Source organism: Ambystoma mexicanum, chromosome 6q (assembly GCF_040938575.1).
Source record: "Ambystoma mexicanum isolate Mex_15411 chromosome 6q, UKY_AmexF1_1, whole genome shotgun sequence".
NCBI classification, from domain to species: Eukaryota; Metazoa; Chordata; class Amphibia; order Caudata; family Ambystomatidae; genus Ambystoma; species Ambystoma mexicanum.
Genome location: NC_090937.1, coordinates 948,494,476 through 948,521,612, shown reverse-complemented (window position 1 = coordinate 948,521,612; position 27,137 = coordinate 948,494,476).

Sequence of the window (27,137 nt, the reverse complement as noted above, 5' to 3'; positions counted from 1 at the left end):
CTTGGGCTTCTCTTTGACATCGGATGTCGCGCACCCAAGTTTTCTTCAGCGTATCACTGCAAGGAGATTTAAAAATCACGGGTTTTGTCTCTTACAGTGTCTCCACCTCTAATTTATAATATGCTGCCATGGGACTTAAAAGTAGTCAGCCATCTGCTCAAACTCAATCTCCTTGCAAGCGTATAGTCACCAACTGTCCATGTTCACAATACCTCTACCCATTTCCCACCAGCCACATCACCTCCTTCCACCCAACTTATATTTTTGAGAGGATGACAGTTTACCTTCCGGTGCTGTCCACCAAAACCACCATGGCAATGTAAGAAAATGTCCACTCAAAACCCTAACTTACGTCTCTATGGCAAATAATTCAACACCAGCCAGTGCTGACTATACAAAAACCACAACCTTTGTGTTTTAAATCTATATTTACATATAGCCCCCTGAAGATTTGCCTCAGAGTTCTAATACATTAATATCACATTCCTTTGGGGTTATATCTTAAGTCCTGAACAATTACCAGCCAGAACAGCTTCGGTAATTCAGTTCTGTAGCTTTATTATTTTCAAATATATCTTAAGATCGTACCAGTGGAATACATTCCTGAAGATAACAAAGGCCCATCTTTACTGTTATATATCTTTCTCTTTTGCTATTTAAGCAGTAACCCCCAAGATGGGTTTACAGCCAGGTAGGGGCCCTGTTTTTGAGTTACAATCCAAGCAAAGCAAGGGTCTTAATAGGATCAACAGTACCATTACCTAACCACCAATGCCTTCTCATCAGGAAAGTTATAGCTATTTTAACCCGAGCCTAATTACCAGTCTGGCAATATCTTTTTTTTAAGTTAAGACAATGTGTAGTGAACATGAGAACACACACACTGCTCTTTACTCTCTAGGCCACAAACAGCAAAATGGTATGTGAAGATCTAGGGGGCAGTACAGGTATTCTTTCATGATAATGGGTTTTGAACCTGAATGCAATGCCCTCAAATGGCTTGCTTAAAAGTTGTTGAAACCTGCAACGCGACCTATGAGGACGGTAATAGTGGTGTGGGAGGCAGGATTCATCTTAGACAGAGGCTATGATCTTCTGGGTGTTAACCTGAATGATGGCTAAATGAGATCACAGTATGACTTAGAGTGGGATGGGGTCAACCAACAATATATTGTTACTAAGTGTGCACTAACTTCCACAAACGTTGCTCTGCAGTGTTACTTTTTCATTTCGAAATTCCATTACACATCAATCTTTGAACTTTCTACAGTTAGCTACAATTGTAATAGTTAATCTGCATAATCCTGGCTTTTCTACACTTCTCATCCGTGGCTTCAATTACATTGTCCTGCCAAAGGAAGGCATCAGGGGTGTACAATATGATTACCTGTACATTTTCAGATGAATTTTATCTCATATATAGCATTTCAGACCCCCGACACACCCATTAAATCCATTAGCCAAAGTCATGCAATAGTTTGTTTGATCTCCATGAACAAAAGTAAACAAAACCTTGCCTAGACATATTTTCAGATCGGAAAAGAGAAAGTGAAGGGATGTATCAACAGTGACATCTACCAGATGAAGTAAGCATTTCTTCCCTCTCTGATTTTAATAGAAAGCTAATGGATGACACTGTTATTCAAAAATATGATAATTTGAAAAATCATATATTTTAAAAGCAAGGTATTATCAACATGGAACCAGCCTCATATTATAGAATGAAAATATGTTTTTCATCCTATATGAAATCTGCATGGGGTGCCACAGAATTCTTTGGAGATAAATGGGAAAAACACATATCTCTGAAAATATACATCACACATGGACAGACAGCAAATGTGATTATGCACACAGATCAACACAATAAAGTGATCTAGATTGTATACATCTTGCATGTTCACATTCAGAGTTAGGTGGCATAAACAGAATTGCTATTTTATATCAAGAGCCCATTTAACACTCCCTACTAGATCATGGGACTGGCGAAAACCACACCTAGTCACACGTCTGGGTAGGAACAAAAGAATTTATAATTGCATGTACAGAGGTAGGAGAATGAATTAACATGGGTAGAGGAATATTGATGATTTTCTGGATACAACTAGAGAGAGATGGCTGAGGAGTACTGAAGCCTGGAGACTGATTGGAAGGCAGATTAGAGAGATGAGCAGGACTGGACTCCAAGGAATCAGAAGAGCACAGACTTTGATAAGTGCCGCAGTTCAATGTAGAAGGCCCAGCTGATGTTCTTCAAATGAGAACCCACATTTAAAAAGGTATATCAAAAACAATGTAACCACTCATCGTCCCAATATTGTCCATGGTAAAACCCTGGGAATAAAAGGGGCAACAAATTAGGGTAAAATCCTAATATGACAAAGACACAGGTGCAGTGTTAGATATCATGTCCATTTACTTTGAACATAAAATGAGTCCAAAATAAAAGTAATTTCCTTAAAACTCAGTCCAAATTTATATTGAGAGACACAATTTAAACTGAATGCATTTCAGTCTGTTTTTGCAAGATTACACATCATTAAATAGAATCCTTGGCTCATGCTGATGCAGAATCAGACAAGCTACAATGTATTTGCAAACCACTAACGTCTAATGTGATACCATGCGATGAGCGGTCTTTGAGAGTCTACACAGAAATTCGATTTTTTTCACAGAACGTGTATCCTATTCTTAGGAAATTATAGCAACTGTTAAACCTTTGCAGTCCCTAATTTTAAAATGTACAAGCAGACCTATGTAAAATATGAAAGGGTAGAGGTATTTTAAATTTTAATTTTACAAAAGATTATTTAATATTATATCTACAATCAAAAATGTATAGAGCTGTAGGTAGATACTCATGAATAGATTGGAAGCTTTGCACACACACATACACACACGCACAAACACATGCCTTTAAACTGGCACATAGACAAGTAGAAAGAAGACTGCACAAACACTTGTAGATTGAGGGTTACCCACACCTGTTCATCAAGGCTGCACATCCATATTCTGAGAAGACTGCACATGCATGTGTTCAGAGCAAAATGCAGGAATCCACAAGAGCATTTATTTTAATCCTAACCTGTGTGAGGCATATACAGTTTGGTTCTTGTCTACATTTAATTGAATTGCAAATAGCCATCACATTAACAACCCCAGATACTTGTACAGGGGAATTAAGTAGAGTGAATGTATGTTAATGAATATCATGTGTTCAATTAACCTTTATCAGATACTATACTTGTCTTGTTATTCATGAAAAACAAGTATTATAGAAGAAGTTTGGAATATATGCATACACTTGCCATTAAGCGACACTGATATAATTGAAATAAATCTGTGTGAATTAGTAGATAGATTCATGCATGTATGGAAAATGTATATTGTTGATCAATTATGTATGAGTCCATACAATGACTGCATTCTCCTTGGTGTAAGATTGGAAACCACATTTTTCTAAAACACTTGCCCAGAAGTTTGGGATGGGACTGTATGTTAGGGACATGAAATCTGTTGTGCTTCCGTAGCTGACACTATAAATAAACCTATAAATAGATATGTTTGCATCTATAGGCATTTGATTACATATTGCCATTTGTTTTTGGAAGAACTAATGTTTTGTAGCATGCTGGAAAACACATCATTAGTGCTTGTTTTCTTTGCAATGCATGGCTTGGCAAAGGACACCATGACAATGATATTTAGCCGGTGCTCTGTGATGCTTAGCAAAGGACACCCAGTACACAGTTACAGACATGTAGTCAGTGGCCAGTGCAGTCATCCACATGTCCGTGGTGAGGTCTACCATCTCCATGTCATGATTTTTTAGAGTTTTCTGTAGCTATCTGAGAAACATTTAATGCAGCTCTTGGACCTGCAATAATTGAGAAGTAGTGCTCGATTAGTATGCAGACACCAAGGTGTTCAATACAGGACAATGGCAGAAGATCCTGGAATTAATCTGATGATGTCATCAATCCTTAGCCACTGGTAGCCTCTCCCCATGTGGCCAGGGGATGGCAGCCACTACCGGATCCTGACCTTGGGAGCGGCTATATGAGGGAAGACCACATGGGTATAGGTGACACTCAAATGGGTGATACATCATCAGGTGAGACATGGTATCCCCCTTTTCCTTTTAGGGATACCCCATCCATTCACCATGCCTTAATGGAATATAGTCATGGCTTGCTCAAACCATCAATGGAAGTCACTGAGAATACCTTCCAATGTTCTATGCATAGGTTAACAAGAACTGATTACTATTTCCATACATGTGAAAGTACTGCAACAAGACAGCTCTAGAAAATAATGAGGATCCGTAAAGTTGAGAAGCACAAGATGCTCTCAAGTGGTTACGAGTGCATAATAGGTGCTGGGATACTTAAAAACCCTAACCATCTGACAGATCAGAGACACTGCCATGTGGAGCCTCATCCTCTCAGTGATGTCCGAAGGCCTACTGTGTTGTTAGGAAGATTGTGGAGCTTACCCGCTCCAGGGGAAGGCCAGGGAAAGAAGACTGCAGGAGTCAGTCCAGCACGTAGATGCCACTAGAGGAAGAGAGAGGACAACTTCCTGCCATTCGTGGGAACTGGAGAGCAGTATTCACGCCACCTGAACATGGAGAAGCTCACAGCAGGCAAGTTGAAGCTGCAAAGGATGCAGGAGCGAAAAAGCAAAGTCGGTGAACCCAAGAAGTGGGGTCAGAATGCTGAATAGGTACTTCTCATTCGCTGCGGGAGAATCAAAGGATGCCACAGAAAGCCGGTGAGTCCTCAGGTGGGAAGCTGGGACACCGGGGTACGTTTGCCACCTTATAAAGGACAATTAAAGATAAGGGAACACATAAAAGGGTATATGAGACCACATATTTTAAAAGGGAAAATAACAGAACGAATGCAAGATAAGTACAATCTGCTAGTTTGTTAAGTGAAACACATGAGAAAGCCATGGAAGGAGGCTATACCAGGCAAAATCAAGTTTGCAAATGTGCAAAGTGAATCACATGATGAAGTTCTTCTGGTAGTAGAAGGCACCAGGGAAAGCCAAAGACTGTAAGAAAAGCTTACATTAAAGTGGAGAAGAAAGCTGGCAGTGTAGTACACCGGGCCAGATTACAGAAACTGTGCACTGGTGCAAGTGCAGAATGTGCACTGTATTAGCACTAGGGCAAAGTTTGCCCTATTTTTTAAAACACTAGGACATATTGGAAAATCTATTACACAATGACAAGTGCAGCTTGTGATGTTATAAGCACGAGGGTAAAAATTGCCATAGTGCAATAAAGATACATTTTCAATGAGTTCTTTCACCAGGGCAAAATCTGCCTTAGAGCTAATACCATTCCGTATTAGCACTAGGGCAAACTTTGCCCTGTTACAATAATGCAGTGAAAATGTATCTTTTTAGTTCAACGTCAGTTTTTGCCCTGTTGCTTATATGCCAAACTGTACTTGTCACGGTGCAATAGTTTTCTAATCTGTCCCATTGTTTTTAAAAATAGTGCAAACTTTGCCCTAGTGCTAATACCGTGCAACTTTGCACTTGTACCAGTGCAAAGTTTCTGTAATCTGGCCCCAGGTATCGTATCAAATTGAGACTAATAAACAATTAGATTTATATATATGTAGTTTTTACTGTATATCAGAGAATTCCAAGGACGTCTCATACCCTTAGGGGTTTAAAGTGTATTGGAGAGAAATCCAGGGGAAGGGGGCCATCCTCTGGAACTGTGAACTTTATCCACTGGGAGCGTTTGTGTTGGAGTTAAACTTTTCTTTTTGAACTTGAATGTTTGTGCACGTTCAAGGCCGAAGACATTATCCTTTTCACTTTAGAGTTACTTTTAGAATGTGAGGGCCAGAATAGATTTTCGGACAGAAGAGATTTTTGCTTTTAACATCTGGAAAACAGACAGACCATTAATTCCAGTTGAGGTCAGTTGATACCTCCTAGAATATGGACAGAGAGGCAGAGAGGCATTTTACAACCCCCTTTTATTTTGAATAATGGTTTATAGCCAAAACTATGAACTCTCTGTGTCCGTGTCACATTCCTGGCTTCTCAGAAACCACAGCAAGCATCTTCATGTCAGAGCCTCAAATTGATGAGCAATCAGGTGTTTTCAATCATAGGAGGTTTACTTTTCAAATGCATCCATTAGCTGCCACATAGTCCCTCCCCTCCCAGGCATTGCTGTTGTTGTTGTTGCACAGTGCATTGTCTATTCCTGAACTAGCAGCCCACCAGTGATGTTACTCTTCATGCTGGCTTAGCTTCACATCCACGTGCTATCTGGCCTGATGTTTTTAGATGGGAACCTAACTTGACTCCACCCGCTTCCTTCTTGAACAATGAAACATACGCAATGCTGCCCCTTGCTTTTTTGACAGTGAAGTAGTGCAACAATGCTGACTTGGTGTGGCATGGGTTGATTTGTCTGCTACACTGAATTCTGTTGATGTATGGGGCTGCTGTTGTGGTTGGGGCATGACCCAGCGAAAAATGCCAATTAATACTGGCGGTGCAATTAGGTGTTGCTTGTTGGCTACCAGCAGGTGAAAGTGAGTGGCAAATGATGGTATTATCAGTATCAGACTTTTTACATTGTTTTATTAGTGTTGTACAGTTAAAACAACTTGACACACAATAAAACATATAACACCAATACTTTTTTATTTTTTATTTTATTAAAAATTGTTTTAGTTGAATTAACAACTTTTTCAATTATTTACATTATCATTTACATTTCATTCGTTTTAGGTTACACAGCAGTTCAATTGAGCATAGATTTGAACAATTGAGTGTTAGCATAATTGTTATCACTAATAAAAGAATAGAGGTTTGGCTTTTCCGATTCTTTGATAATACCAACATTCTTTGTTCCGTAGAACACTTTTTAACAATTAAGTCAACTGTATTCCAGAATTAGGAAGACTAATGGAAAATACAAGCATCGTAACAATAAACATAATTTGATTTTATAAAAACAGTTCAGAATGCAAATAAATTTTAACATTATTAATCTCATTTGAACAGCACTCTACTGAAACGAAATTAAGTTAAGTGTCTTCAAAAATTGTACAACATCAATGATAAGTGAAGTATTGGAGACATTATTGCAACCCATAAGTTATCTTTGGTTATTAATGATAGATGACTAAAATGTTTAAAAAGGTAACGAGTCCTTATATCTACCAAGGCTAAGCAATCTATCAAGAGATGTCTTGTTGTCTCAATAGAATTGACAAGTTTGCAGTAACTAGAAGACCTAGACAAATTCGAAAGTTTGTCAGATGAAGCAAGTTTATCTTTTCTAAGAAGCAGATTGAATCGAAAGTGTAAGAAAGCATCTGCATATTGTCTATCTGGGAACTTGATTAGATATTGCGGTAACACATTGACAGCACATAATTGGAATGAACCCTTTTTAAATGCTTAATATGAGTTGATTTTATCAATGGTGCTGATCCAATCTTGTCTCCACAATTTCATCTTTGCTTTATCCGGAGACTCCAATAGTAAAGGTATTGAGATATCAGCCTCTTGGAGGATTAGAAGACACGATTTTTCCATTCGTTCAATGGCTTGAAGTTTGGTGCCAGTAAGTCCTTTTTCAGTTTGGGATACACATTTCTAGAGGAAGCAGAGGAAATTAGGCATTTTCTATATGTAGCTAACATTAGCCAGGAAACCGATGCATTCAAAGAGACAAGACCAAGCTTGTATCTAATGAGAGAGATAGGAGTACATGTGGGCAACAAAAGAATATGCTTGCAGTAAATGCCCTCTAAGATATCCCACCTCACAACTTTGGGGCTTGCCTTGTTTTGGCTTCCATGTGTGATTATTGGTATGACTGTTTGTGTATAGAAAATCCTAGCAGGTAAAATGGAGAATTTCCCATAATTTAGCTGAAGTGGTGAATTCATTCTATTGCTAATAATCTCATTCTGGTGGAAAGTTCCCCCTTCTAAGGTTGGTCCGAAGGGTGCATATTTATATTTACACCAAGATATTTAAATTGGTGTATTTGAGTTAGAGAACACTTTCCCAATTTCCAATTGAATTTGTAATTTGACAAAGGTTGTTGATGTCGAAAAATGAGAACATTAGACTTAGATGTGTTGATTACTAGATCATTCTTTTCGGTATAATCATACAAGGCAGTAAGTTTCCTCTGTAACCCAATGGGGGTCCTGTCCAACAACATAAGATCATCAGCATATAACAGGTAACATATTTCATGATCATTCAATTTTGGCGAAAACGTGCGTATGGCATTAAAAGCAAGGTATATGTCATTAATATAAAAGTTAAAAAGAATAGAGGCAAAGGGACATCCTTGTTTTAAGCCAGAATCGGTTTCAATTGGTTGGGATAACAGACCATTGGTTGTCAGTTTGACTCTTATAGAGGTATTAGAATAAAATGTGTAAATTAAAAATCTAATGTACAAGGGACAATTTGCATCTAAAAGTTTTCGCCATAAAACATGCCTCGAAACCGAGACAAAGGCTTGCTTAAAATCTATAAAAGTTACAAAAACAGGTTGCTTGTTTAAAAAGGCTTGTTGTTTTATAGTGGACAAGATTTAGTGCTGTACCAATACCAGGTACAAAGCCAGATTTGTTTATGTCCATAAGGTGGTTTTTGACAAGCCATTTTGACAGATCTCGTAGAACAAGCTTTGCAAAAAAATTCCCGGGAGCATCTAATAAATCTATGGGTCTATAGTTATTAGGATTAGAACCATCTCCTTTTTTGAAAATAGGAATGATGATGGCCTGTTGCCAAGATGGAGACATTTGGGTTGTGTCTATCACCCTCAAAAATATAATTTCCGAGAGTGAAGCCCATTTCTGTGGATTAGTTTTTAATATAGCATTTGTTAGTTGGTCTGGGCCCGGAGCTCTTGACAAGCTTAGTTTTTTTATTACAATGAGAATATCTAGTTTGTCTAATTTAAATTTGGTTAAAACCGGATGGTCTGTGAAGTTTATGCTTTGTGAGAAATGAGATTTTAGCAAAAGTGCTTGATAGTGCAAGATCCATAATGATTCTGAAATGGGGTTCAACAGAATAGGTCTATGAGCATTGGAGGGTATGTTGTTAATCACTTTCCATAATTCTCCAGATGACTTAGAGACTAGGGCTTTCAACATAAATTCAGCTTGCTTCTGTTTGTAGACAAGTAAACATTGTTTTATTCTGTTTTTATACTTAATCTTTATTTGATTTCTTAAGGTTTTACATGATTTAGCGTTAGAAATTCTTAGGGCACGCTTCATTTCTTTTGGGTTGATAGTCGAGGATATTTGTGAACGAATGTAGGTCGAATCGACCCACAGGTCTCTTGTTTTAACATCATGATGCACTCATAAAAAAAATGTGCGAAGTAGAAGATGAGTTTGGGTCAGTTTGTTTGATTCTCTGTTGCTGTTTCAATATTTGAACAGGGAACCATTTGAGACGATGTCCAGCATTATGTACATCAAGATTAGAAGTATAGTAAGCAGAGTTTTGCACACAGTGAGGCACCCAGCAGACTTTAAGGATGTTATGGTCGCTGAGTTTGGTAGGTAGAACCTGAAACAACGCTATCAATTTGTTTGAACCAGCGGAGATGTACACGTAATCTAAAATAGATTTGCCCAAGTTTCTAATCCATGTAGGATTCGGTGGAGAGTCTTCAGTCGTGGACGCATTTAGCATGAGAAGTTTTCTCACATTCATCAAATTTACCCATCTCGAGGCTCTTGAATTAAACTCAGTATTGGAAGTAAGGAGGCAATTGAGGTTGTAATCACCTGCAATTATTATGGTCTTGATGTCGGGTTTGAGCAAAGATTGATTCAAGATGTTTTCAATTTTGTCAATGAAGTGGGGTTCAGTAGGGGAAACCGGATTCCAGTAAATATTTATTAGTAAACAACTTGGGAAAAGAGGATGATGTGCGTTGATCGTGGAGAGTTTTACAACTTGGATGCCTGAATCGGGGGAAGGCCATGCCACAAGAGATAACTGAGAGTCGTTGCGAATTGCAACTAAAAGACCTGCGGTTGGGCGCCCTCTCGTAGGTTTTGACGCTTGAACAATTTTAATTTGATGGTTCCCCCAAAATTGGAGCTGTTTGTATCCAAGTTTCTTGCAAACCTACTATATCGTAACGATTTAGATTAGAAGTATCAATAAAAAGTAGGTGGGAAAGCCCCCTGGTATTCCAGGATGCTAAAGAGCAAACAACGTAGATGTTCAAGGGATTATCCTAGTGGGCTGTCAAATGTGGGTGGTCTTTCATCTCATTTCTGACCCAGTCCCACTTTGATGGAGGGGGTTTATTACTAGGTCGAAAATCAGGCATACATGTACAACAAGGTACTTCGTTGTTGCCATTGGAGGCTGGGAATTTCGAATTTGAGGCTTGGTTAGGCAGACTCAAAGGAGGAGACTCTTTATTCAGAGGAGGAGGCAAAAAAGCTTTGAGACACAGTCCTTTGGTGAATAATTGCTGTCTTTCGCTCTATACTAGATTTTTACGATTTGTGAGCGACTGGTAATCACACTAATATCTTGCTGTGCCGGAATAGGATACCTCACTGATTCGATGTCAATAGAGATAATCTGTTTCAGTGATGGAATTGAGTTGAAGACCAGAATTATTGTTGTACGATTTGGAAACGGATCAGAATATAACATATGTAGCATTGTGATATGAATGCTCTCATCTTTTTTTTTTTAAACACTTTATTTAAAGTTTATGAAAAGCGATAACAAATAAGCAATCAATACATAAGTAACATATGTAGTACAGCAAAGTAAAACCATCATTCTAAGCAATTAACAATTAAATCAGAAATCATAGTATATATAAGGTGAACAATGAATCTAAATCACTAATTACAAACAATGGTTAAATAATATACAGTTCAATAAACTAATAAAACACAAAACACAACACATGACAAAACTCATACTCACAACTCAAAACCCCACTAGACAACATCAAGCAAAGTCACAAACACTCTGTCTAAATATTAATCATAAAATTCATTGAATGGTCCCCATTGTTCCATATAAACATCCTCCCTATGTTGCTTACCAAACTTAACCTTTTCAAAATTCGAGAGAATGTTCACATTAACAAGCCATTCTGCCACACATAGCTCCTTCCTGGTTTTCCAGACTCTTAGTATTTTCCTTGTTGCGGCCAAGAGGACTTTGTTAATCCAACCTAATGCTGCACAATCAATAGACCTACAATACTTTGGGGATTTTAAAATCACTGCAGATGGAGTTCTTGGAAATATAAGATTCCATATCAAATCAATTCTATCCAATACGTAATTCCAAAAATCCCTCACCCTGGCACAATTCCAAATAATTTGTAAAAGGGTACCTTTCTCCTTCTGGCATCCCCAGCAATTTTCACTTCCTATCAATCCCAATCTGTGCATCCGAACCGGTGTCCAATAAAGGCCCCCCAATATCTTCTGGTGAATATAACGTAAATTCAAGTCAACTTTCGCCCTGATAGGAACCTTCCACAGACTCTCCCATTCCTTTATTGAAATAAGGCTACCCAGTTCCTCAGACCAAGTAAGTCTCAACTTATCCCATGATTCAGCCAGATGAACCTCTAATGGGAAAAGTTTCAAAAAAGTTGACACTTTATATGGTGCATATTTCAGAAGGTTACACCCTTCCGGTCTCTGCATCAGAGGAACCTCTAACATCCGTTGTCTTTCTGAAATCAAGGCCGTCAACAAATCATATCTCTTCAACTCTCTCTTATGCAAGCCAAATTTCTCTCTTAAATTCTCAAAAGCCACCATGCTATCATCACACCAGACATCCCCAATTAACAATACACCTCTACTAATCCAATTCCTCCAACATAACAATTTGTTATTGATCTGCAAACCTGGATTGTGCCAAATGGAAGCCTCCCTATACAAGAACAATCCATGCCCACTCCCCAATATCATTGATGTAACAGCCTCCTTGGTTGCAACCACTGTCTGCAAACAAGACACTGGCTTAGGTAAATTCCCCATTGAATATAAACTCTCAATCTGATACGGCCCCATTCTTTGATTTTCTATTTGTGCCCACAACGGAGTCAAGGAACTATCCATGTTGAAATAAGCGACAGATTCTTTCAAAATAAATCTTTTGCAGTAATTCCTAAGGTTAGGGTATCCAAATCCCCCCTCTTGCACACTACGAACCTGGATACAGCAAGGTATACTTGGACTCTTACCGACTCCCCACAAAAATTCCTGGAACACCCTATCAATGCGCCCTAAGTTTTTCTTTGTAAACTTAACAGGGAGCGACTGAATGATATATAGGACTTTCGGTAGTAGTACCATTTTTATTATGTGAATTTTTGCCCAGATACTTAACAAAAGACTTCCCCATTTACAGATGTCCCTACAAAGAACCTCTATTATTTTATCTACATTATATTCAACCAGCCTCTTCAAATATCTCACAAGATATACCCCTAAATATTTCACCATACCGTTCTCCCATTTGCAGTTCCAATCCATCAAACAATAACGAACAGGGGTGTCTCTGGCAGGAAAAACCACTGTTTTCTCCCAGTTAATCTTATAACCTGAAAAAGCCCCAAACTCCTCAACCATTTGCTTCAGAATAGAGCCCCCCTCAATTGGATTATCAAGAACTATCCTGACATCATCAGCATAAGCTAGTACCTTGACCTCTTGTTCCCCTATTTTTAATCCTTTCAAAAGCAGACTGTGTTGAATTTAAATCAAAAAGGGTTCCAGCGCCAAATTAAAAAAGGTAGGGAGACAGTGGGCACCCCTGTCACGTACCTCTAAAAAGATTAAAAGAGGCAGACAATTCCCCATTCACCCAGACTCTAGCACTAATGTCCAATTGTAAAGCCCCCACAGCATTAATAAACAAGGGTCCAAAACCCATTTTCATAAATGTATAGTTCAGAAAGATCCAGTTTACCCTATAGACGGCTTTCTCAGCATCTAAAAAAATGAATAATAGCCCCTCAACCTCTGAGCTTGTCAAATTCAAAACATCTAGGAGTGTTCTAATATTATCATACCCATAGCGTTGTTTCATAAAGCCAACTTGTGTTCTATCAATCAGATCCCCAATGTGTTTATCCAATCTGTTGCCCAGAATCTTTGTAAAGATCTTCACATCCACATTAAGCAATGATATAGGACGGTAATTACAGCACTTAGACACATCCCGCCCTTCCTTGGGGAATAACCGTAATTATAGCTTCTTTCATCGAGGGACATAATGAACCTTCTACTAGAAATTGATTGTAAAGAGCACATAATTCTGGCGCCAATTGGACCTCAAAAGCCTGAAAGAATTCGGTTGACAATCCATCCGACCCTGGGGATTTCCCAACATTGAGACCATTAATAGCTTGAAGAACCTCTGCAACAGAAATTGGAGCATCTAGAAACAAACAACCCTCATCAGAAAGACAGGGAACATCAATTTTCCCAAAAAAGTCTGCTAGTTCACACTCGTGTGGGATGTGATTCTCAGAATACAGTGTAGCATAAAACGTCTGAAAGGATTCACTAATCTCTTTCTTTTTAACCACCCCACCAAGACCATTATCGATTTTTTAAATAAAAGATCTTTCCAAGAAACCCCTCAACTTATTAGCCAACAACCTACCCCCACAGTCTCCTTTATCCCAATAGCATTGTTTCAAGTAACACGCACCCCTATCCACTTGAGCATCAACTTCACATCTTAACAATTCCCTAGCCTTGTCAACCTGAACGCGATCTTCTACAGATTTCGATAGAGCATAAGCTTTTTGCAAGTCTCCTAACTCCAATTCAAGTTCCCTCAATTTAATTCCTCCCTATTTCCTTATTATAGCGGTCCAATTAATCAATTTCCCCTTAATAAAGGCTTTAAATGAGTCCCATACCATTAGGCTATCTGTTGAACCACAGCTCTCTCTAAAGTAGTTTTCAATGGCAGTACATAAAGCCTTCAAAGCATCATCCTCTTTCAGGATGAATGGTTTAAGTCTCCACCTACCGAATTCCCTTCTGCTCGGTTCTATATTTAACTTAATCCCAACCAATGAATGATCCGAGAGATGTCGTTCAACAATATCTGCCTCGATTACAGCTTCAACTAGTTTATCAGAAACAAGGACATAATCTATTCAAGAAAAAGAATTGTGAACCGGGGAGTAAAACGAGAAAACCTTTTCCCCATGGTGCAGATTTCTCCAGACATCAACCAAGTCAAACATATCATTAAACTCCCGAAATTCTTTCCTTGATTTTTGTCCAGTAAAGGAGCATGTCGAAGATCTATCAAATGTATAATCTAACACACAGTTAAAGTCTCCCCCTAAAATCACCACTTCCCCATTCATATCATTTAACATTTTGGCCAAGCTTGCAAAAAAATTACCCCCTCCAACACAGGGACCATGAATAGAACCAAGGGTGATACGTTTGCCCTCATAAAGAAAATCAATCAGAATAACACGCCCTTCTCCATCCAAAGCTACTTTATTCATATGGAGACCCAGTCCACTTCGCAACAAAATTCCTACTCCTCTTGATTTTGACGAATAGCAATTTAACCACATCTTTGAATATTTTGAGCTAGTGAGAAGATTCCTTGAACCCTCCACCAAATGAGTTTCCTGCAGAAGAACCACATCAATTCTAGCCCTCCAAAGTTTAGCCAGTATTTTCTTTCTTTTCCCCGGGCAATTCAAACCTTTCACATTCCATGTACCCAATTATAATAGCCCCATCTTACCTTACAAATTCAAGATCCTAAATCCCAATTTTGACACAAACACTGTAACCACATGTGAGGCGATTTCCCCTGACATTTGCAGTATTAAACAGAACAGAAGAACAAGTTGACACAGCGAGTGATGAATTTTAAGCTCATTAGATTCTTTTGCAAGACACAAATTCAGAGTGTGAAGTAACACATTTTCCCCAACATAGACAAACACAGAAACAAAAGACAGAAACATACTAAAATATTAATTGAAAAGAGTCCAATACAAGTTAGACTTAATCAAAGTACTATTATATACAAACTGAAAAACATTCCTAACTATACCCCCCAGTATCTTCAGGTAAACCCAGGTTTATGGGTACAGCTGGTCTCTTTGGCGACCAAAAAACTCAATAAGATTGTGCAAGAAATACGGTAGGAAGGACAATAAGTCCCTTGAGTTTCAAACAGTATATTCAGGTAAGGTCGCAGGTCACTGGATGGACGGGAAGCCGGGAAACCCGTCAAATACAATTTAAAGAAAGGAGGGATATCCAGGACGGAGCGCCCAATCAAGTGTAAAAAAGATTGTTTTATGTATATTTATTAACAAAATTGCCCTTGGTATGACACGTGTTTCGGCCCGGACGGCCTTTCTCAAAACAGGGCTAAGTGCATTCCTTTAGAAAACATAAAAATAACAAAAATTGTGTATGCATATACAAATATTACAACATGATAGTTGAGATCATGCAAATATCCAATACCATGCCAATCAATACACAAGTACAATTCACAAAGCATCAACATCAAAAACCATTGTAACTATTGCATGTTCATAGGTTAAAGCAAAAAACACATTTGTGTTGTGCACCAGACAGAGAAAGAAGGATTGGCAATGGGAAGGATACAAGGGAATTCGTGAAAAACAAAATGTTGGGTGGATCCAAAGGGTCGTTCCATAAATGAAACAGTAAAAATATAAATTATATACAATACAAACCACGATTCAAGTAGATGGGAAGGGGAGAGAAAACATACAAACGAAAACACAAGACAAAAAGATATGTCCCATTAATATTCTTAATTCCAAATCAATTTCATTGGTTAAAACCAGATCTCAAACTATAAGGCTTACCCTTTTTGGGAGTTAAGCTATTCATCACATAATGTTCTTGGGTTTGATCCCATAGGCTTCACAGCTGTTGTTGTAATAATTAAGATAGGGCAACCATTAGTCATGACTATCACCAAAGTCATGATAACAAGATATGTACAAAGGTTATGTACCAGTGTATGAAGTAAATGTTTTGAAGTCCCTCGATTGTCACCAAAAATTCAAATATGCGCGACCCGCTAGAACGGGCTCAGCAACACCTCAGGTAATATATATTTTAATAGTTCATGCGATCAGAAATCAGCAATCAAAATACACTTCATGGTGTTTAAACCACATATAGTGAATCCCTGACAAAACAAATTGTTGCTATGACGCCGAAAGCTGTAAGCGTAGTTTCAATTTAAATACTCATACGGCCCAATGTCAGTAATTCACACAAACTCTGGGGTATTTAAACCCCATATGTTGTAAAGCTACCATGCCAAAGCACATCTAGTGTAAAGCTACCAAGGCAAAGCACAATGCTTTGAAGCCGAAAAATATGAGCACCACAAGTTTACCGAGCCATTTGCGTTGGCCAGAACAGTAAAGGTAACGCGGGCGGGCGCCATCTTGGGACTATTTGTTTACTAGTTCCCAAGGTGACGCGTGGATCAGTCCGCCTGCTGTATTCTGTTGCTAAGCAACACACACGGGACTTTCTACATAAAGTAAAAGGCTAATGCACAAAGATATTCAAGGTTGTGAATTATTCATCCGATATTTTGTGATGACTAATGGTAATAGGTATATCTATGCTTGAGAAAAAGGAAAGTAATAAAGTGTAGAAGCCATGTATGGCGAATGCAGAGACACATAAGTCACTGCCAACAATAATAAATCCTGATCGGGTCATTACCAAACTAACCACCTCCCCAGGTGGGAATTTATAGGTAAATATTTGACGTATTTCACTGCCAAATTATTCACTGCATCGTAAAGTATACAGATATCTAAATATAAACGATCTATTTAAACGCGCAGTTTTGTAATCTTTTCTACTAATCTAATTGCCCATAAAAGCGCACAAAGGTAGTCCCATATTTTCCACTACTATTATAGATCCTGATACATTCCAATAACAATAATGTATTTATACATGCTAAATATTAGCAGTCTCTTGTATTAGTCAAGTCAAACATTAAAGCTCACATACTCGCTCAAAAAGATATATATCTTATAGGAATGACACCATTTCCGTATCAAAATTCAAACCCAACATGGTTGTGTCTAAGTAACATATGAGTCTCGCCTCTGCTTTGCGAAGCGCTAGGACTCTGTCCCCACCTCGTTTATTCATTTGGACCTGTTGCAGCCCTATGAATTTAATTGCTGATTTATCATAACATTGATGGTTTTTCTGCCAATGAACCGAGAGAGGTAGAGTCGGGTGCTGGCTTCCTATTTTACTTAGATGTTCACGGATCACAGTCCGGAGTTCTCTCTTGGTGCTGCCGATATAAAACTTATTAGAGATACAGATAATAACATATATTAGAAACTTTGATCTACAGTTTAACATCTGTTTGATCCTAAACTGTTTCCCATTAGGACCCATGAGTTCTTTGGTCTTGTCCCATGCATGAGGGCACATCGTACAATAACCATATTTGCGAAAACTAGGTACATTCTCAGTAAGCCAGTTACCCCTCTTTTGAGAAAGGCCGTTCAGGCCGAAACACGTGTCATACCAAGGGCAATTTTGTTAATAAATATACATAAAACAATCTTTTTTGCACTTCATTGGGCGCTCTGTCCTGGATATCCCTCCTTTCTTTAAATCATACCCCCCAGTAGCCTATGCCCTCATTATAAGAATATAACCCTAACCTTTCCACCATACATATAACCAATCTTACATTACGTCCATGAATCTGTATGTAATATAGAAAACCACTAATTTATTCATAGTGTCAACCAAGCTAATAAGACTGAAGCACCCAACACTTAGGGATATCAACCACCATAACACCCCCATCACGTAACACAAGGACTTGCGCAATGGATGCACAGTATTAGAATCACACCATTGCTGTGGACAATATGTCATTCAGACTTGTAACCAGTAAATATATGTGCATCATCCACCAAGTTGTGAACAATGACTCCCCCACAAATTCTCCAACACCCATAAATGACATCGATATGGCTGACACGCCAACGGTTGAACGCCCCTCCCTCCAACCCAATTCAATGGACATAACAGTCAGCTAAAGCTACAAAGATATGAAGAAGCATGCCATCTCCACCACAATATATATGTAGCTTCTAGCGACAATGAGTCATGAGTGCAGCCCAACAGGATGAAATAACACTAAACATAGACCAATCAGATATAAATCTAGTAACAGCTAGTGAATTAACAAAGTGCCCCAGTTAAACAAGGAACATAAAGTGTGTCCCAAGATAGTTTGTCATCAAGCAGGACCACATCCTTGTTGGAAATGACACCACATCAAGAGGCCATCTCATCTTTTAAAACTGGGGGATTCGGGAAATAGACATCAGGTCTAGGGTCATCGTGAATTGTGTCTAAGGGCGTTTGAGAAGAAAATCTGACCGAAGGTCCTGTCATTGAAGAGGAAATTAAATTGGGGTCATCAATTGTAGGCAGTTGATATACCAAATGAAGTTGAGCCGACTTCAGATGAATGCTAGGCAACATTGAGAGAGAAGGAACTGATGATAAGGACCCTTCTGTTGGAGTGCATGTACTGAGGGGTAATTCATTTCTTCTTTGATCTATGGTTTTAAAGGATCTAAAAACCATATCAATGCTTACATGGAAGGTTGGCAACAACTGGTGTTTATTACGTGAAGGGTTGTGTAGACAGTGATGAACATCCTCCACAATAGGGTTGATGTCATTTGGATAGACAGACAAATTCATAAGTTGTTCATGTGTGTTGTTCAAATTAGATTGATTGGGTTCCTCACAATCACTCGCAAATGCATTACATACAGGATATACAGGGTCGAGCTTCTTACCCTTGGAGATGCCCAAAACAAGATCGAGAGGCTTGGTTAGAGCAGAAACTAGCACAGGAAGATTTGGCGAATGTTCAATCTGCTGTTTGATGCTCTCATTAGATTCCTGGTCACAAGCTGTAATGTTTGCCACAAATTTCTTTGTTTTCGATTTGGAGCTTTTATTTTTTATTGGAGTAATATTTTTAGATTTTTTGCTTTTTCTTTGATCAATTTTCTGATTGCGGCTGGAATCGTTGAAACTTTGGGATGTGCATTTTCTGTTACTTTTTCTCCTCTGCCTACTGTTGTGTGATGGTCTTGAAAAAACTTTATAAAGAGGTTTTTCTATAATTTGGATGTCAGGTGAGCCACATCCAATCTCATCAGTGTGAAGCATTGTGGGAGAGTGAGATTGTGTTTATGATTCTACGCCTGCCTCTTCGATCGGTGGCATCCCCAAGGGTATTACAGTGTGATGCTCTGAAATTAACTCTGGAGTAGTGTTGTACAATCTATTTGCTGCAACCCAGACCATTTTGTTATGAAGAACAAGAAAAGACTCATTTTGCGTGGCTGATCTAAGTTCCAACACTTCAAACAATTTGGTTAATGTAAAAATACTCGTATTAATAGCTGTTAAAGCAGCCTCCAAAGCAGGATTGGAGATGGAGGGAAATACAAAAGAGGGACGTGGAAGAGATTTCGAAAATGAGGCTACTAAAGATGATTCTGAATCACCAGATGAAATAATGTCTTCAGGCGCGTCGGTAGGATATAACTCTGGGGATTTAGAAAGAGCTGAGATGTTTGCATCATTTTGGTGAGTGGTTTGATGCGGGATAGAACTTGAAACTATAGGATCTGTCGTTTGGGTGGAGAAGGAGATTGGTAGTGGGAGAGGAAGAGTTAAGTTATGGTGGTTGGATAAAGGATGTGCAACATGACTGTGAACAGAGTTTTTCTCAAATGAAGGTCTCGCCACCTGTGAATATAAGACATGCAGGATGCAAGTTTGAGGAGGTTGCGAGAGATTGATCGCTAGCGGTTACATTGAGAATTCAGGTAAATAGCTTGGAGTGTGGAACACCTCAGCATTCAGAGGGCTAGGTGAGAGTGAAATGCAACATTGCATTGTTGCATCAGAAAGAAGAGATGGCAGGTTAGCCGCAGTTACCCCAAATTGATCAGAAACACGCTGATGAATTAGGGCACTGGAGACAGCATTTAAAGGCTGAGTATTTAAAGAAGTAGCAACTGTAGAGTCCGGATTCAACAGAAAATTTTGAATTTTGGGTGAAAACCTGATGTTTTTCTTAGAGGCAGACCCTGATTTTGGCATGCCTGAGCTTGTTGGGAATTTCGTCAAACCTTGGCATTGTAGTAAGTGATTCGGGATACGGGGCATGCCGGCGGTGAGCCGATTCATTTTGTTAAAGGTTTTATAAATGCCAAACGGGAAAATGACAAGATTGACCACACCAACAAAATGTTGGCTTCAGACTTACATTAGTGAACGAGTCAAGATATACTTACCTATAGAGGCAAGTCTACCAAGCCAGAAGGACTTGAAAGAGAAAAATGAGAACTCAAGACCAGCCGACAGAGTGACATGCTGACTCGCTGCACCGCGGCTCAGCGGTCAGCAGTCGGTACTTTGCGTGTACTCGGCTGGGTGTGCGCACACAGGTGCGCGCAGGAACTGAATTAGTAGGTTGAGAGGGAGCCGCCACAAATATGAATGCAAAAGAAAGGTTGTATTATGTACTTGTAGAGCACAAGTAATAAATGATGACAATTTAGGTGGAATACAAGTTCAAAAGGTACACAGCAAGGTAAAAAAAAGTCCAGTTTGGTTGTAGTGCAGGAATTAATCCACAAACGAAGGCTGAGTGCGGAGTAGCAGGCGCTGTGCAGACGTGCGGTCAGTACTCTGCGTGTACTCAGCTGGGTGCGCGTGTGCAGGTGCATGCAGGAGCTGAATTTATAGGTTGAGGGGGAGTGGCCACCAATCCAGCAAGGTGAAACAAAGTCCAGTTTGGTTGTAGTACAGGAATTAATCCACAAACGAAGGATGAGCGCGGAGTAGAAGGGAGCTGTGCAGACGTGCAGTCAGTACTCTGCGTGTACTCGGCTGGGTGCGCAAATCAATAGAACTAAATCAGTAATAATAATAAAACCAACATAAAAAACATCATAAACTAAAAATGATGTAGAAATGGAAAAAGCATAGCAGATAATCCATAGCGCCACAATCCGAGGGTTAGATGACCACAACTTCTACTTAGAATATTTCATCGTAGATAGTCCCAAGCTATAGATCCTGGGGATTGATTGTAAGTAATCAACTGCAATAGGTTCTCCATTAGCAGTTCAATGGGTTTTTGCCCCGGTCTCATAGTAAGCCTCCCTTCTATCACCACTGATACCCTCAATATGGCCAATGTCATAGATAAACTAGGACCAGCCACACAAAAAAGCCAAAATATCTCACTGTGAATCTCATTCAGTTCCTCAACGTGTGGCCCTTAGTGCAAAGCATATGTGCTTATTAAGGAATGACAGGAGGTCAATGCATGCTGTGCAGTCTCCAGTGAATCAATCACGCCACATAGCCGGCATGTATGTTTTTATATAGGAAGGCCAGACCAGGAACCTCTGATAGCCAATACACTCAGCTTATTAAACTTTAATAGAATGAATATCCATCTGAACGTTAAGGCTGTGAATTGATAGATGTACTTTTGAGGTGTCTCAAAGGGGCAAAACATCCTGCCGAAGGAACTCAATGATTTTTATTTTGCGACGTGTTCCTGGTTATTAGCCGAAATCCCAACTCTCTGCCTGTTTTTTTAGAGTGAGTGAATAAACTTTGTTGATCAGCTTTCTTCATTTTAGATAGTTTGCCAAGTCCCCAGCACTGCTTTGCAAAGTCAGAACCCATGCAATTTGTTAAAAGAATTGTTCATTAGCTGTTCTGAATATTTCCAGTGCGTGGCAAGAATCCGTTATTATTGCCTTTTTAATTAATTTTTGCTAATAATGAATTTTCGGCAGCTGTCATAGTCTATGTGAACAAATGATCTCTCTTTAACTTCAAACGGGTTGCTAGTGACATGAGGCCTTATAGCCTCTATCATCAGTCTAATCATCAGTCTATGAGTGAGGCCAGTATGTTTGTACCATAGGTATCACTCATGCATTTTAGACCATACAGTTAGGTCAGTATAAGAAGCTTCCAAGGCATATAATATGCAAGCCACCAGCTTCTGCTTACACATGGTCATGACCCCTAACCAACTGTACCCAGCAAAGCATAGTGCAAACCATTTTTATCAAAAATAGCACTGATAATGCCCTCAATTTCCTTTTATATAGCAACTCAGTTTCCTCCTTTCTTTTCTCCGTCTCATAACCAAGGTATCTTTAGCTATAGACCCTAGACCCTTTGTATAGCACCTTCAGTGGTATGAATCAAAGTGTTAATCGTTTTGATCTTACTGAAGTACATGAACTTCGTTTTAGTCATATTCACCTGCATCACATTGCTTTTCATGTAGTTCAAAATGATTTGCAAACTCCAACAGATGCCTATGTAGGTGCTGTCAAAGACAACAATGTCCTCTGCGTAGGCCAGTCATCCTATTCTAGAATGGCCATGCCTAGATGGGAAAGATATACCCCTCGCCAGAGCATTGCCTATATCTGATACGTAAAGATTAAAGAGCAGGGGGGGGGGCGCAGAACACATCACTGCCAATTTCTATGGGCACAAACAGTTAACCGGCTCCATTAAGGCGTATTCAAGATTTGTTATGATGATACAGGATTTTTCAGTGGTGCAGTCGCCCGTCTGGGACACCAAGTGCGTCTGGCTTTACCCATGAATGTGATCTGTCGACACAGTCGAAGACAACTGAAAAGTCAATAAATAAGGCATATAGTGGAGCTGCATACTTCACACATGCTTGCTGGACTAACATATTCAAGACAAAGATGTTAAAGATTGTTGAACTGCCCTTTCTGAAGCCCGTCTGTAAGGGGTTGAATACCTGGTGACTCTGGAACTGCTCATTCAACCTGTGCAGTACAAAGCTAGCATAGATTTTACTAATACAGTCCAACGAAGACAAGAGGTGGTAGCTTTTCACATTTCGTCCTCCTCCCCTTCGTATAGACCGGGATTAAGTGTATCATGCAGCAATACTCTGTGATCTTATCAAACAGGAGGCACGTGATGATAGCCCACACTACTGGATTAGCTTTCATAAGCATGTTTGGGACTCCATATGACCTCGGGGCTCTGGAAGGCTTATGTCCCTGGTTCACCTCTACTATACTTTTATGGTCATACACAACTTTAATAGTTCTGTTATGAAGAGGAGGAGGCAGGAAACACATGGATCTACATTTCTGCACTAGGAATGTGTTCCAATTCTCTTCCCTAAAAACATTAACTAAAGCGTCAAGATCAAGGTGATTTCTGGACCTAAACTTTTCTCACAACTTCTTTGTATTCCCATCTTTTAATATAGCATACATTTCTAGCCATGCAGTATTATGGCAAGATGCATTGTATTGTTTTACCCAGTTATTGTAGGCGTTGTTAGGCATTCTTCTCCGTGTCTGACTTAATTCCCTCTTTGTAGCCTTAATGACCATATTATTCATCTTAATGTCTTTCTGGTCACGTATTGGGATTATGTACCTGCATATAGGGAGAAATCTAGTGGTGATATCTGAAACCCATTTGGTGATTTTGTCTGGGGTACTAAAACATTTATCATCAATCTCCAGAGTCATCATTTGATAAAAAATGGAACAAATATTCCTATCCGTCCTGCCTATCCTGTTTTTTGCCAGAATACACCACAATCGCACCTCCTCGAACCCACCTCTTTGGTAGTAACAAAATGTATATACACAAATAAGGTCAGGAAAGCATGGTCACTGTAATCATTGAAAGTAATATTTATGGTCGACTGCGTGCTTAATACTTCAGAATTCACATACTTATGATCAATGGTGGGTAAAGAAATATCTCTTTTCCAGGTTTCTGACCCTAATATATCCCCAGGAACCTGACCATTCAGCCTAAGTAATTCCAAATTGCAGAAGAAATCCACCCAAGATCGATCAGCTTTTCTGCATTGCTCTCCCTGGCTCATTGTATCAGCCGTCAAGACAGCAGTACCGTTAATAATTATGTAATTGCTGCATTTGGAATTCAACCCCCCCACACCCAGCTAGGATCCATCTTATATTGTGCTTATTCTGTTGTGCCATAAGAACACTGTAAAATAAATACTGCGAGGCCTCTGAGCGTCTACATCCAGGCAAATCGAAAATATTGAAAGAAATGTGCTCATTAACTTCAATAATCACTGGCAGGACAAACCGTTAGTTACCTCACAAATTACTTGATATGATTTAAGGTGGTTAGCACATAATGTAATTAAAGCACCATGTGGGCAGCCTAACCTCCCTTTCCTAGCTCTCCTTTTATAGCAAGAAATACAATCAAAAGCGCCATTCTCCACCACCCACTTCTCATGCAGAAATAAAATGTTTGCAGAATATAATAAATAAAAATATGTTAAATTATCAGAAAACAGATAGAGAATAGCCCCTAGTTTTCCAAGACTTGATTAACATAGATGAGGCATTAATTTGTAGTGGGGGTAAGAACGAAAGTAACCAGATCTAGTGTGAATTGGTACCGGCATCAGTCATACATAGGTTAGAAACAGCATCTCCTTTCCTCACCTCTTGCTTCACGGATCTAGCGTTCAAGGATGATCTAAGGATGATCTAAGGCCCTCTAAAGTAAAGACAGCCTTAGAATCAGACACTCTTTGAACAGGCAGATCAGTGTTATACCCCATGTTGATAAAGCCACAGTGTTAGATCTAACTAAGGCCACCACCTCTGTATAATAACAATGGACTCTTGACATAGGGGGAGTTGATCTTCCAATTTTTCGAGGTTGACATGTCAGCCTGCATCCTAGGGTATGCATCCCAGTTTACCATATATTGACAACTCACACATTCCCAACAACCCTATTGTGGGTTAGTGGGGAGGTTTAGACTCACATGTGCTTTACACCTGAGTGAATAGGAGAGCTATAAGGTGGACATCATACAGTGCATGTAGTCTCCTTCATATCAGGGCATCAGACATCTCTGACTCTCATTGCTAACTCGCTTATGCTAACCCCATTACAAAGCTCTGTTCTTAAATGCATGTCCCAACATTGTTGTGGCGATACGTTTGATAACCGTGAAGTTGCTACACGTTTTACTGGAGTCATGGCATCAATTTGTTTGGTGTATTGCATCTCATCTGAGATGGAGACATAGGCTGTTTGTATGCACACTTGTTGTGCAATGCACCATATTTGCCCTGCACTGACTCTATGTACCATATTTAAGGTGACATGATAGTGTGGTGGTGTCAGCATAGGAAGTGTACAAATGGGACTTGATGTTACTGCCACCAAGGTGAATATGACTTTTTCTTGTCCATTTCAGCCTCTGGTCCCAGCAAGTTCATGGATCTGGCACAGCTACCACAAGACGCTGCAGCTGAACTGTGTCCTGCACGCTTTTAGAGCCTGCAAAGGAGAGTGGTGGAGATTGCAGAGGCGAGGGTTGCATAGGTTTAGTATGTGGAGGGTAAGGAGCAGCAGCTGCCATTGATGGCATGGAGGCATGATCATCAGATGACATCTGAGTCAGCAGCTGCTGTGGCTCATGGGACACATGTTGCTTCACCTGCCTACTGTCTTTTGTTCCTGAGCATACCCTACATAGCCACCTGGAGGAAGACACCTCTTAACTATCAAGTGCCTCTGACAAAGCTCCCCTGCAAGTGTCTACCCCCTATTCAGGGTACTCTGCCAGCACCAGATGCCTTGGAGTGTCCTCTTTCTCCTACACTTCAATGGTTGGACATTCGATCTCTGCAGGAGAGGGGCCTCTTGAGGACCTAACATCTCAGTGTCCCCAGCTTCTACTGAGAATGCCATGTCATCTCCGGAAGCACCATGACAGCATCATTCAAGGACATTCCTGATAACAGCTGTGCACAGGTCACACTCATTGAAGTTACTGGTGAGGACTTCAGCCATCGGCTGCTGGGGCTCATGCAGGCTGCCTATAGCGTACGTATGGTGGAGGTGGAAAGGGAGGTGAAGGACACAGGGGAGAGAAAGGCTGCAGCTGTGAGGGAATAAGAGCATGTTGCTGAACAGGCAGCGAAGGAGGCAGCAGGATCAGTGAAGGATGCAGCTCAGGGCGGAAGCACAGAGTTTGAGGGAGAGTATGGCAAGGGTGGGTGCTGAGGTGATAGAGGATAGGGGCTCTCTGTGGCAACCTGTAACATCTGCCAATGCAATAGAGAGCCTCTGCCCCCACACAACCCTTGCATTATTCCCCTACTTCACTCCTCCTTCTCATGTCTCTGGGCCACCATCTGAGAGGTTGTCTTTGCAGTGACCGTGATCCTCCATCTCCTCCTTCTCAACACTATTAAGGCACTGGCCCACACTTGATGAGGTGAAGCAGGGATATATCGGAGGTGTTGGTGGACAAATCTGTCAGCAATTACCCAGATGACATATGAGTAGTTTAATAATGCAGCCACTCTTCCCTTTGTTTGTAAAACCAAACCCTACTCCCCTTCCAATAATGCATTGCTTGTGACTTGTTTCTTATTTGTTGACTTTGCATGCCATATTCATTCCCTTCTATATCATGGTTTGTGTCACCTTTTACAGAATAGTGACTTCCTTTTTTCAACTCTCCACATTTTATGTGTGTTTTTTGCATTTTACTCATGACCTTTTCACTACACCCCTCCATATATATGTCCCTGAGGCCGATGTCTTATTGCTACACGTTATCTCATATTCTTTAAATTGGTATGTTGATGGTGCAGATTGCACTTGTGTATCTTCTTAGTGATCATTGCAGGAATGTGCAGGTTGCAGGGCCATAGTTATTCCAACAACTCTGTGCACATGGTATTTCAGGATTTGAAGATAGCCATCTACATGACTGGCCAGGGTCCCCATGTCTTCTCTAGACAAGCAGATGTTTTCTTTGGCTCTCCATGGCTGTCCGAATGTTTTATGCATTTTCCTGCTCTTGGAAAGACTCTGCTTCCCAATGTGAATGTCCTATGGGCATAAGAAACCAAGCATGTTAGAGCCCCTCCATGGAGCAGA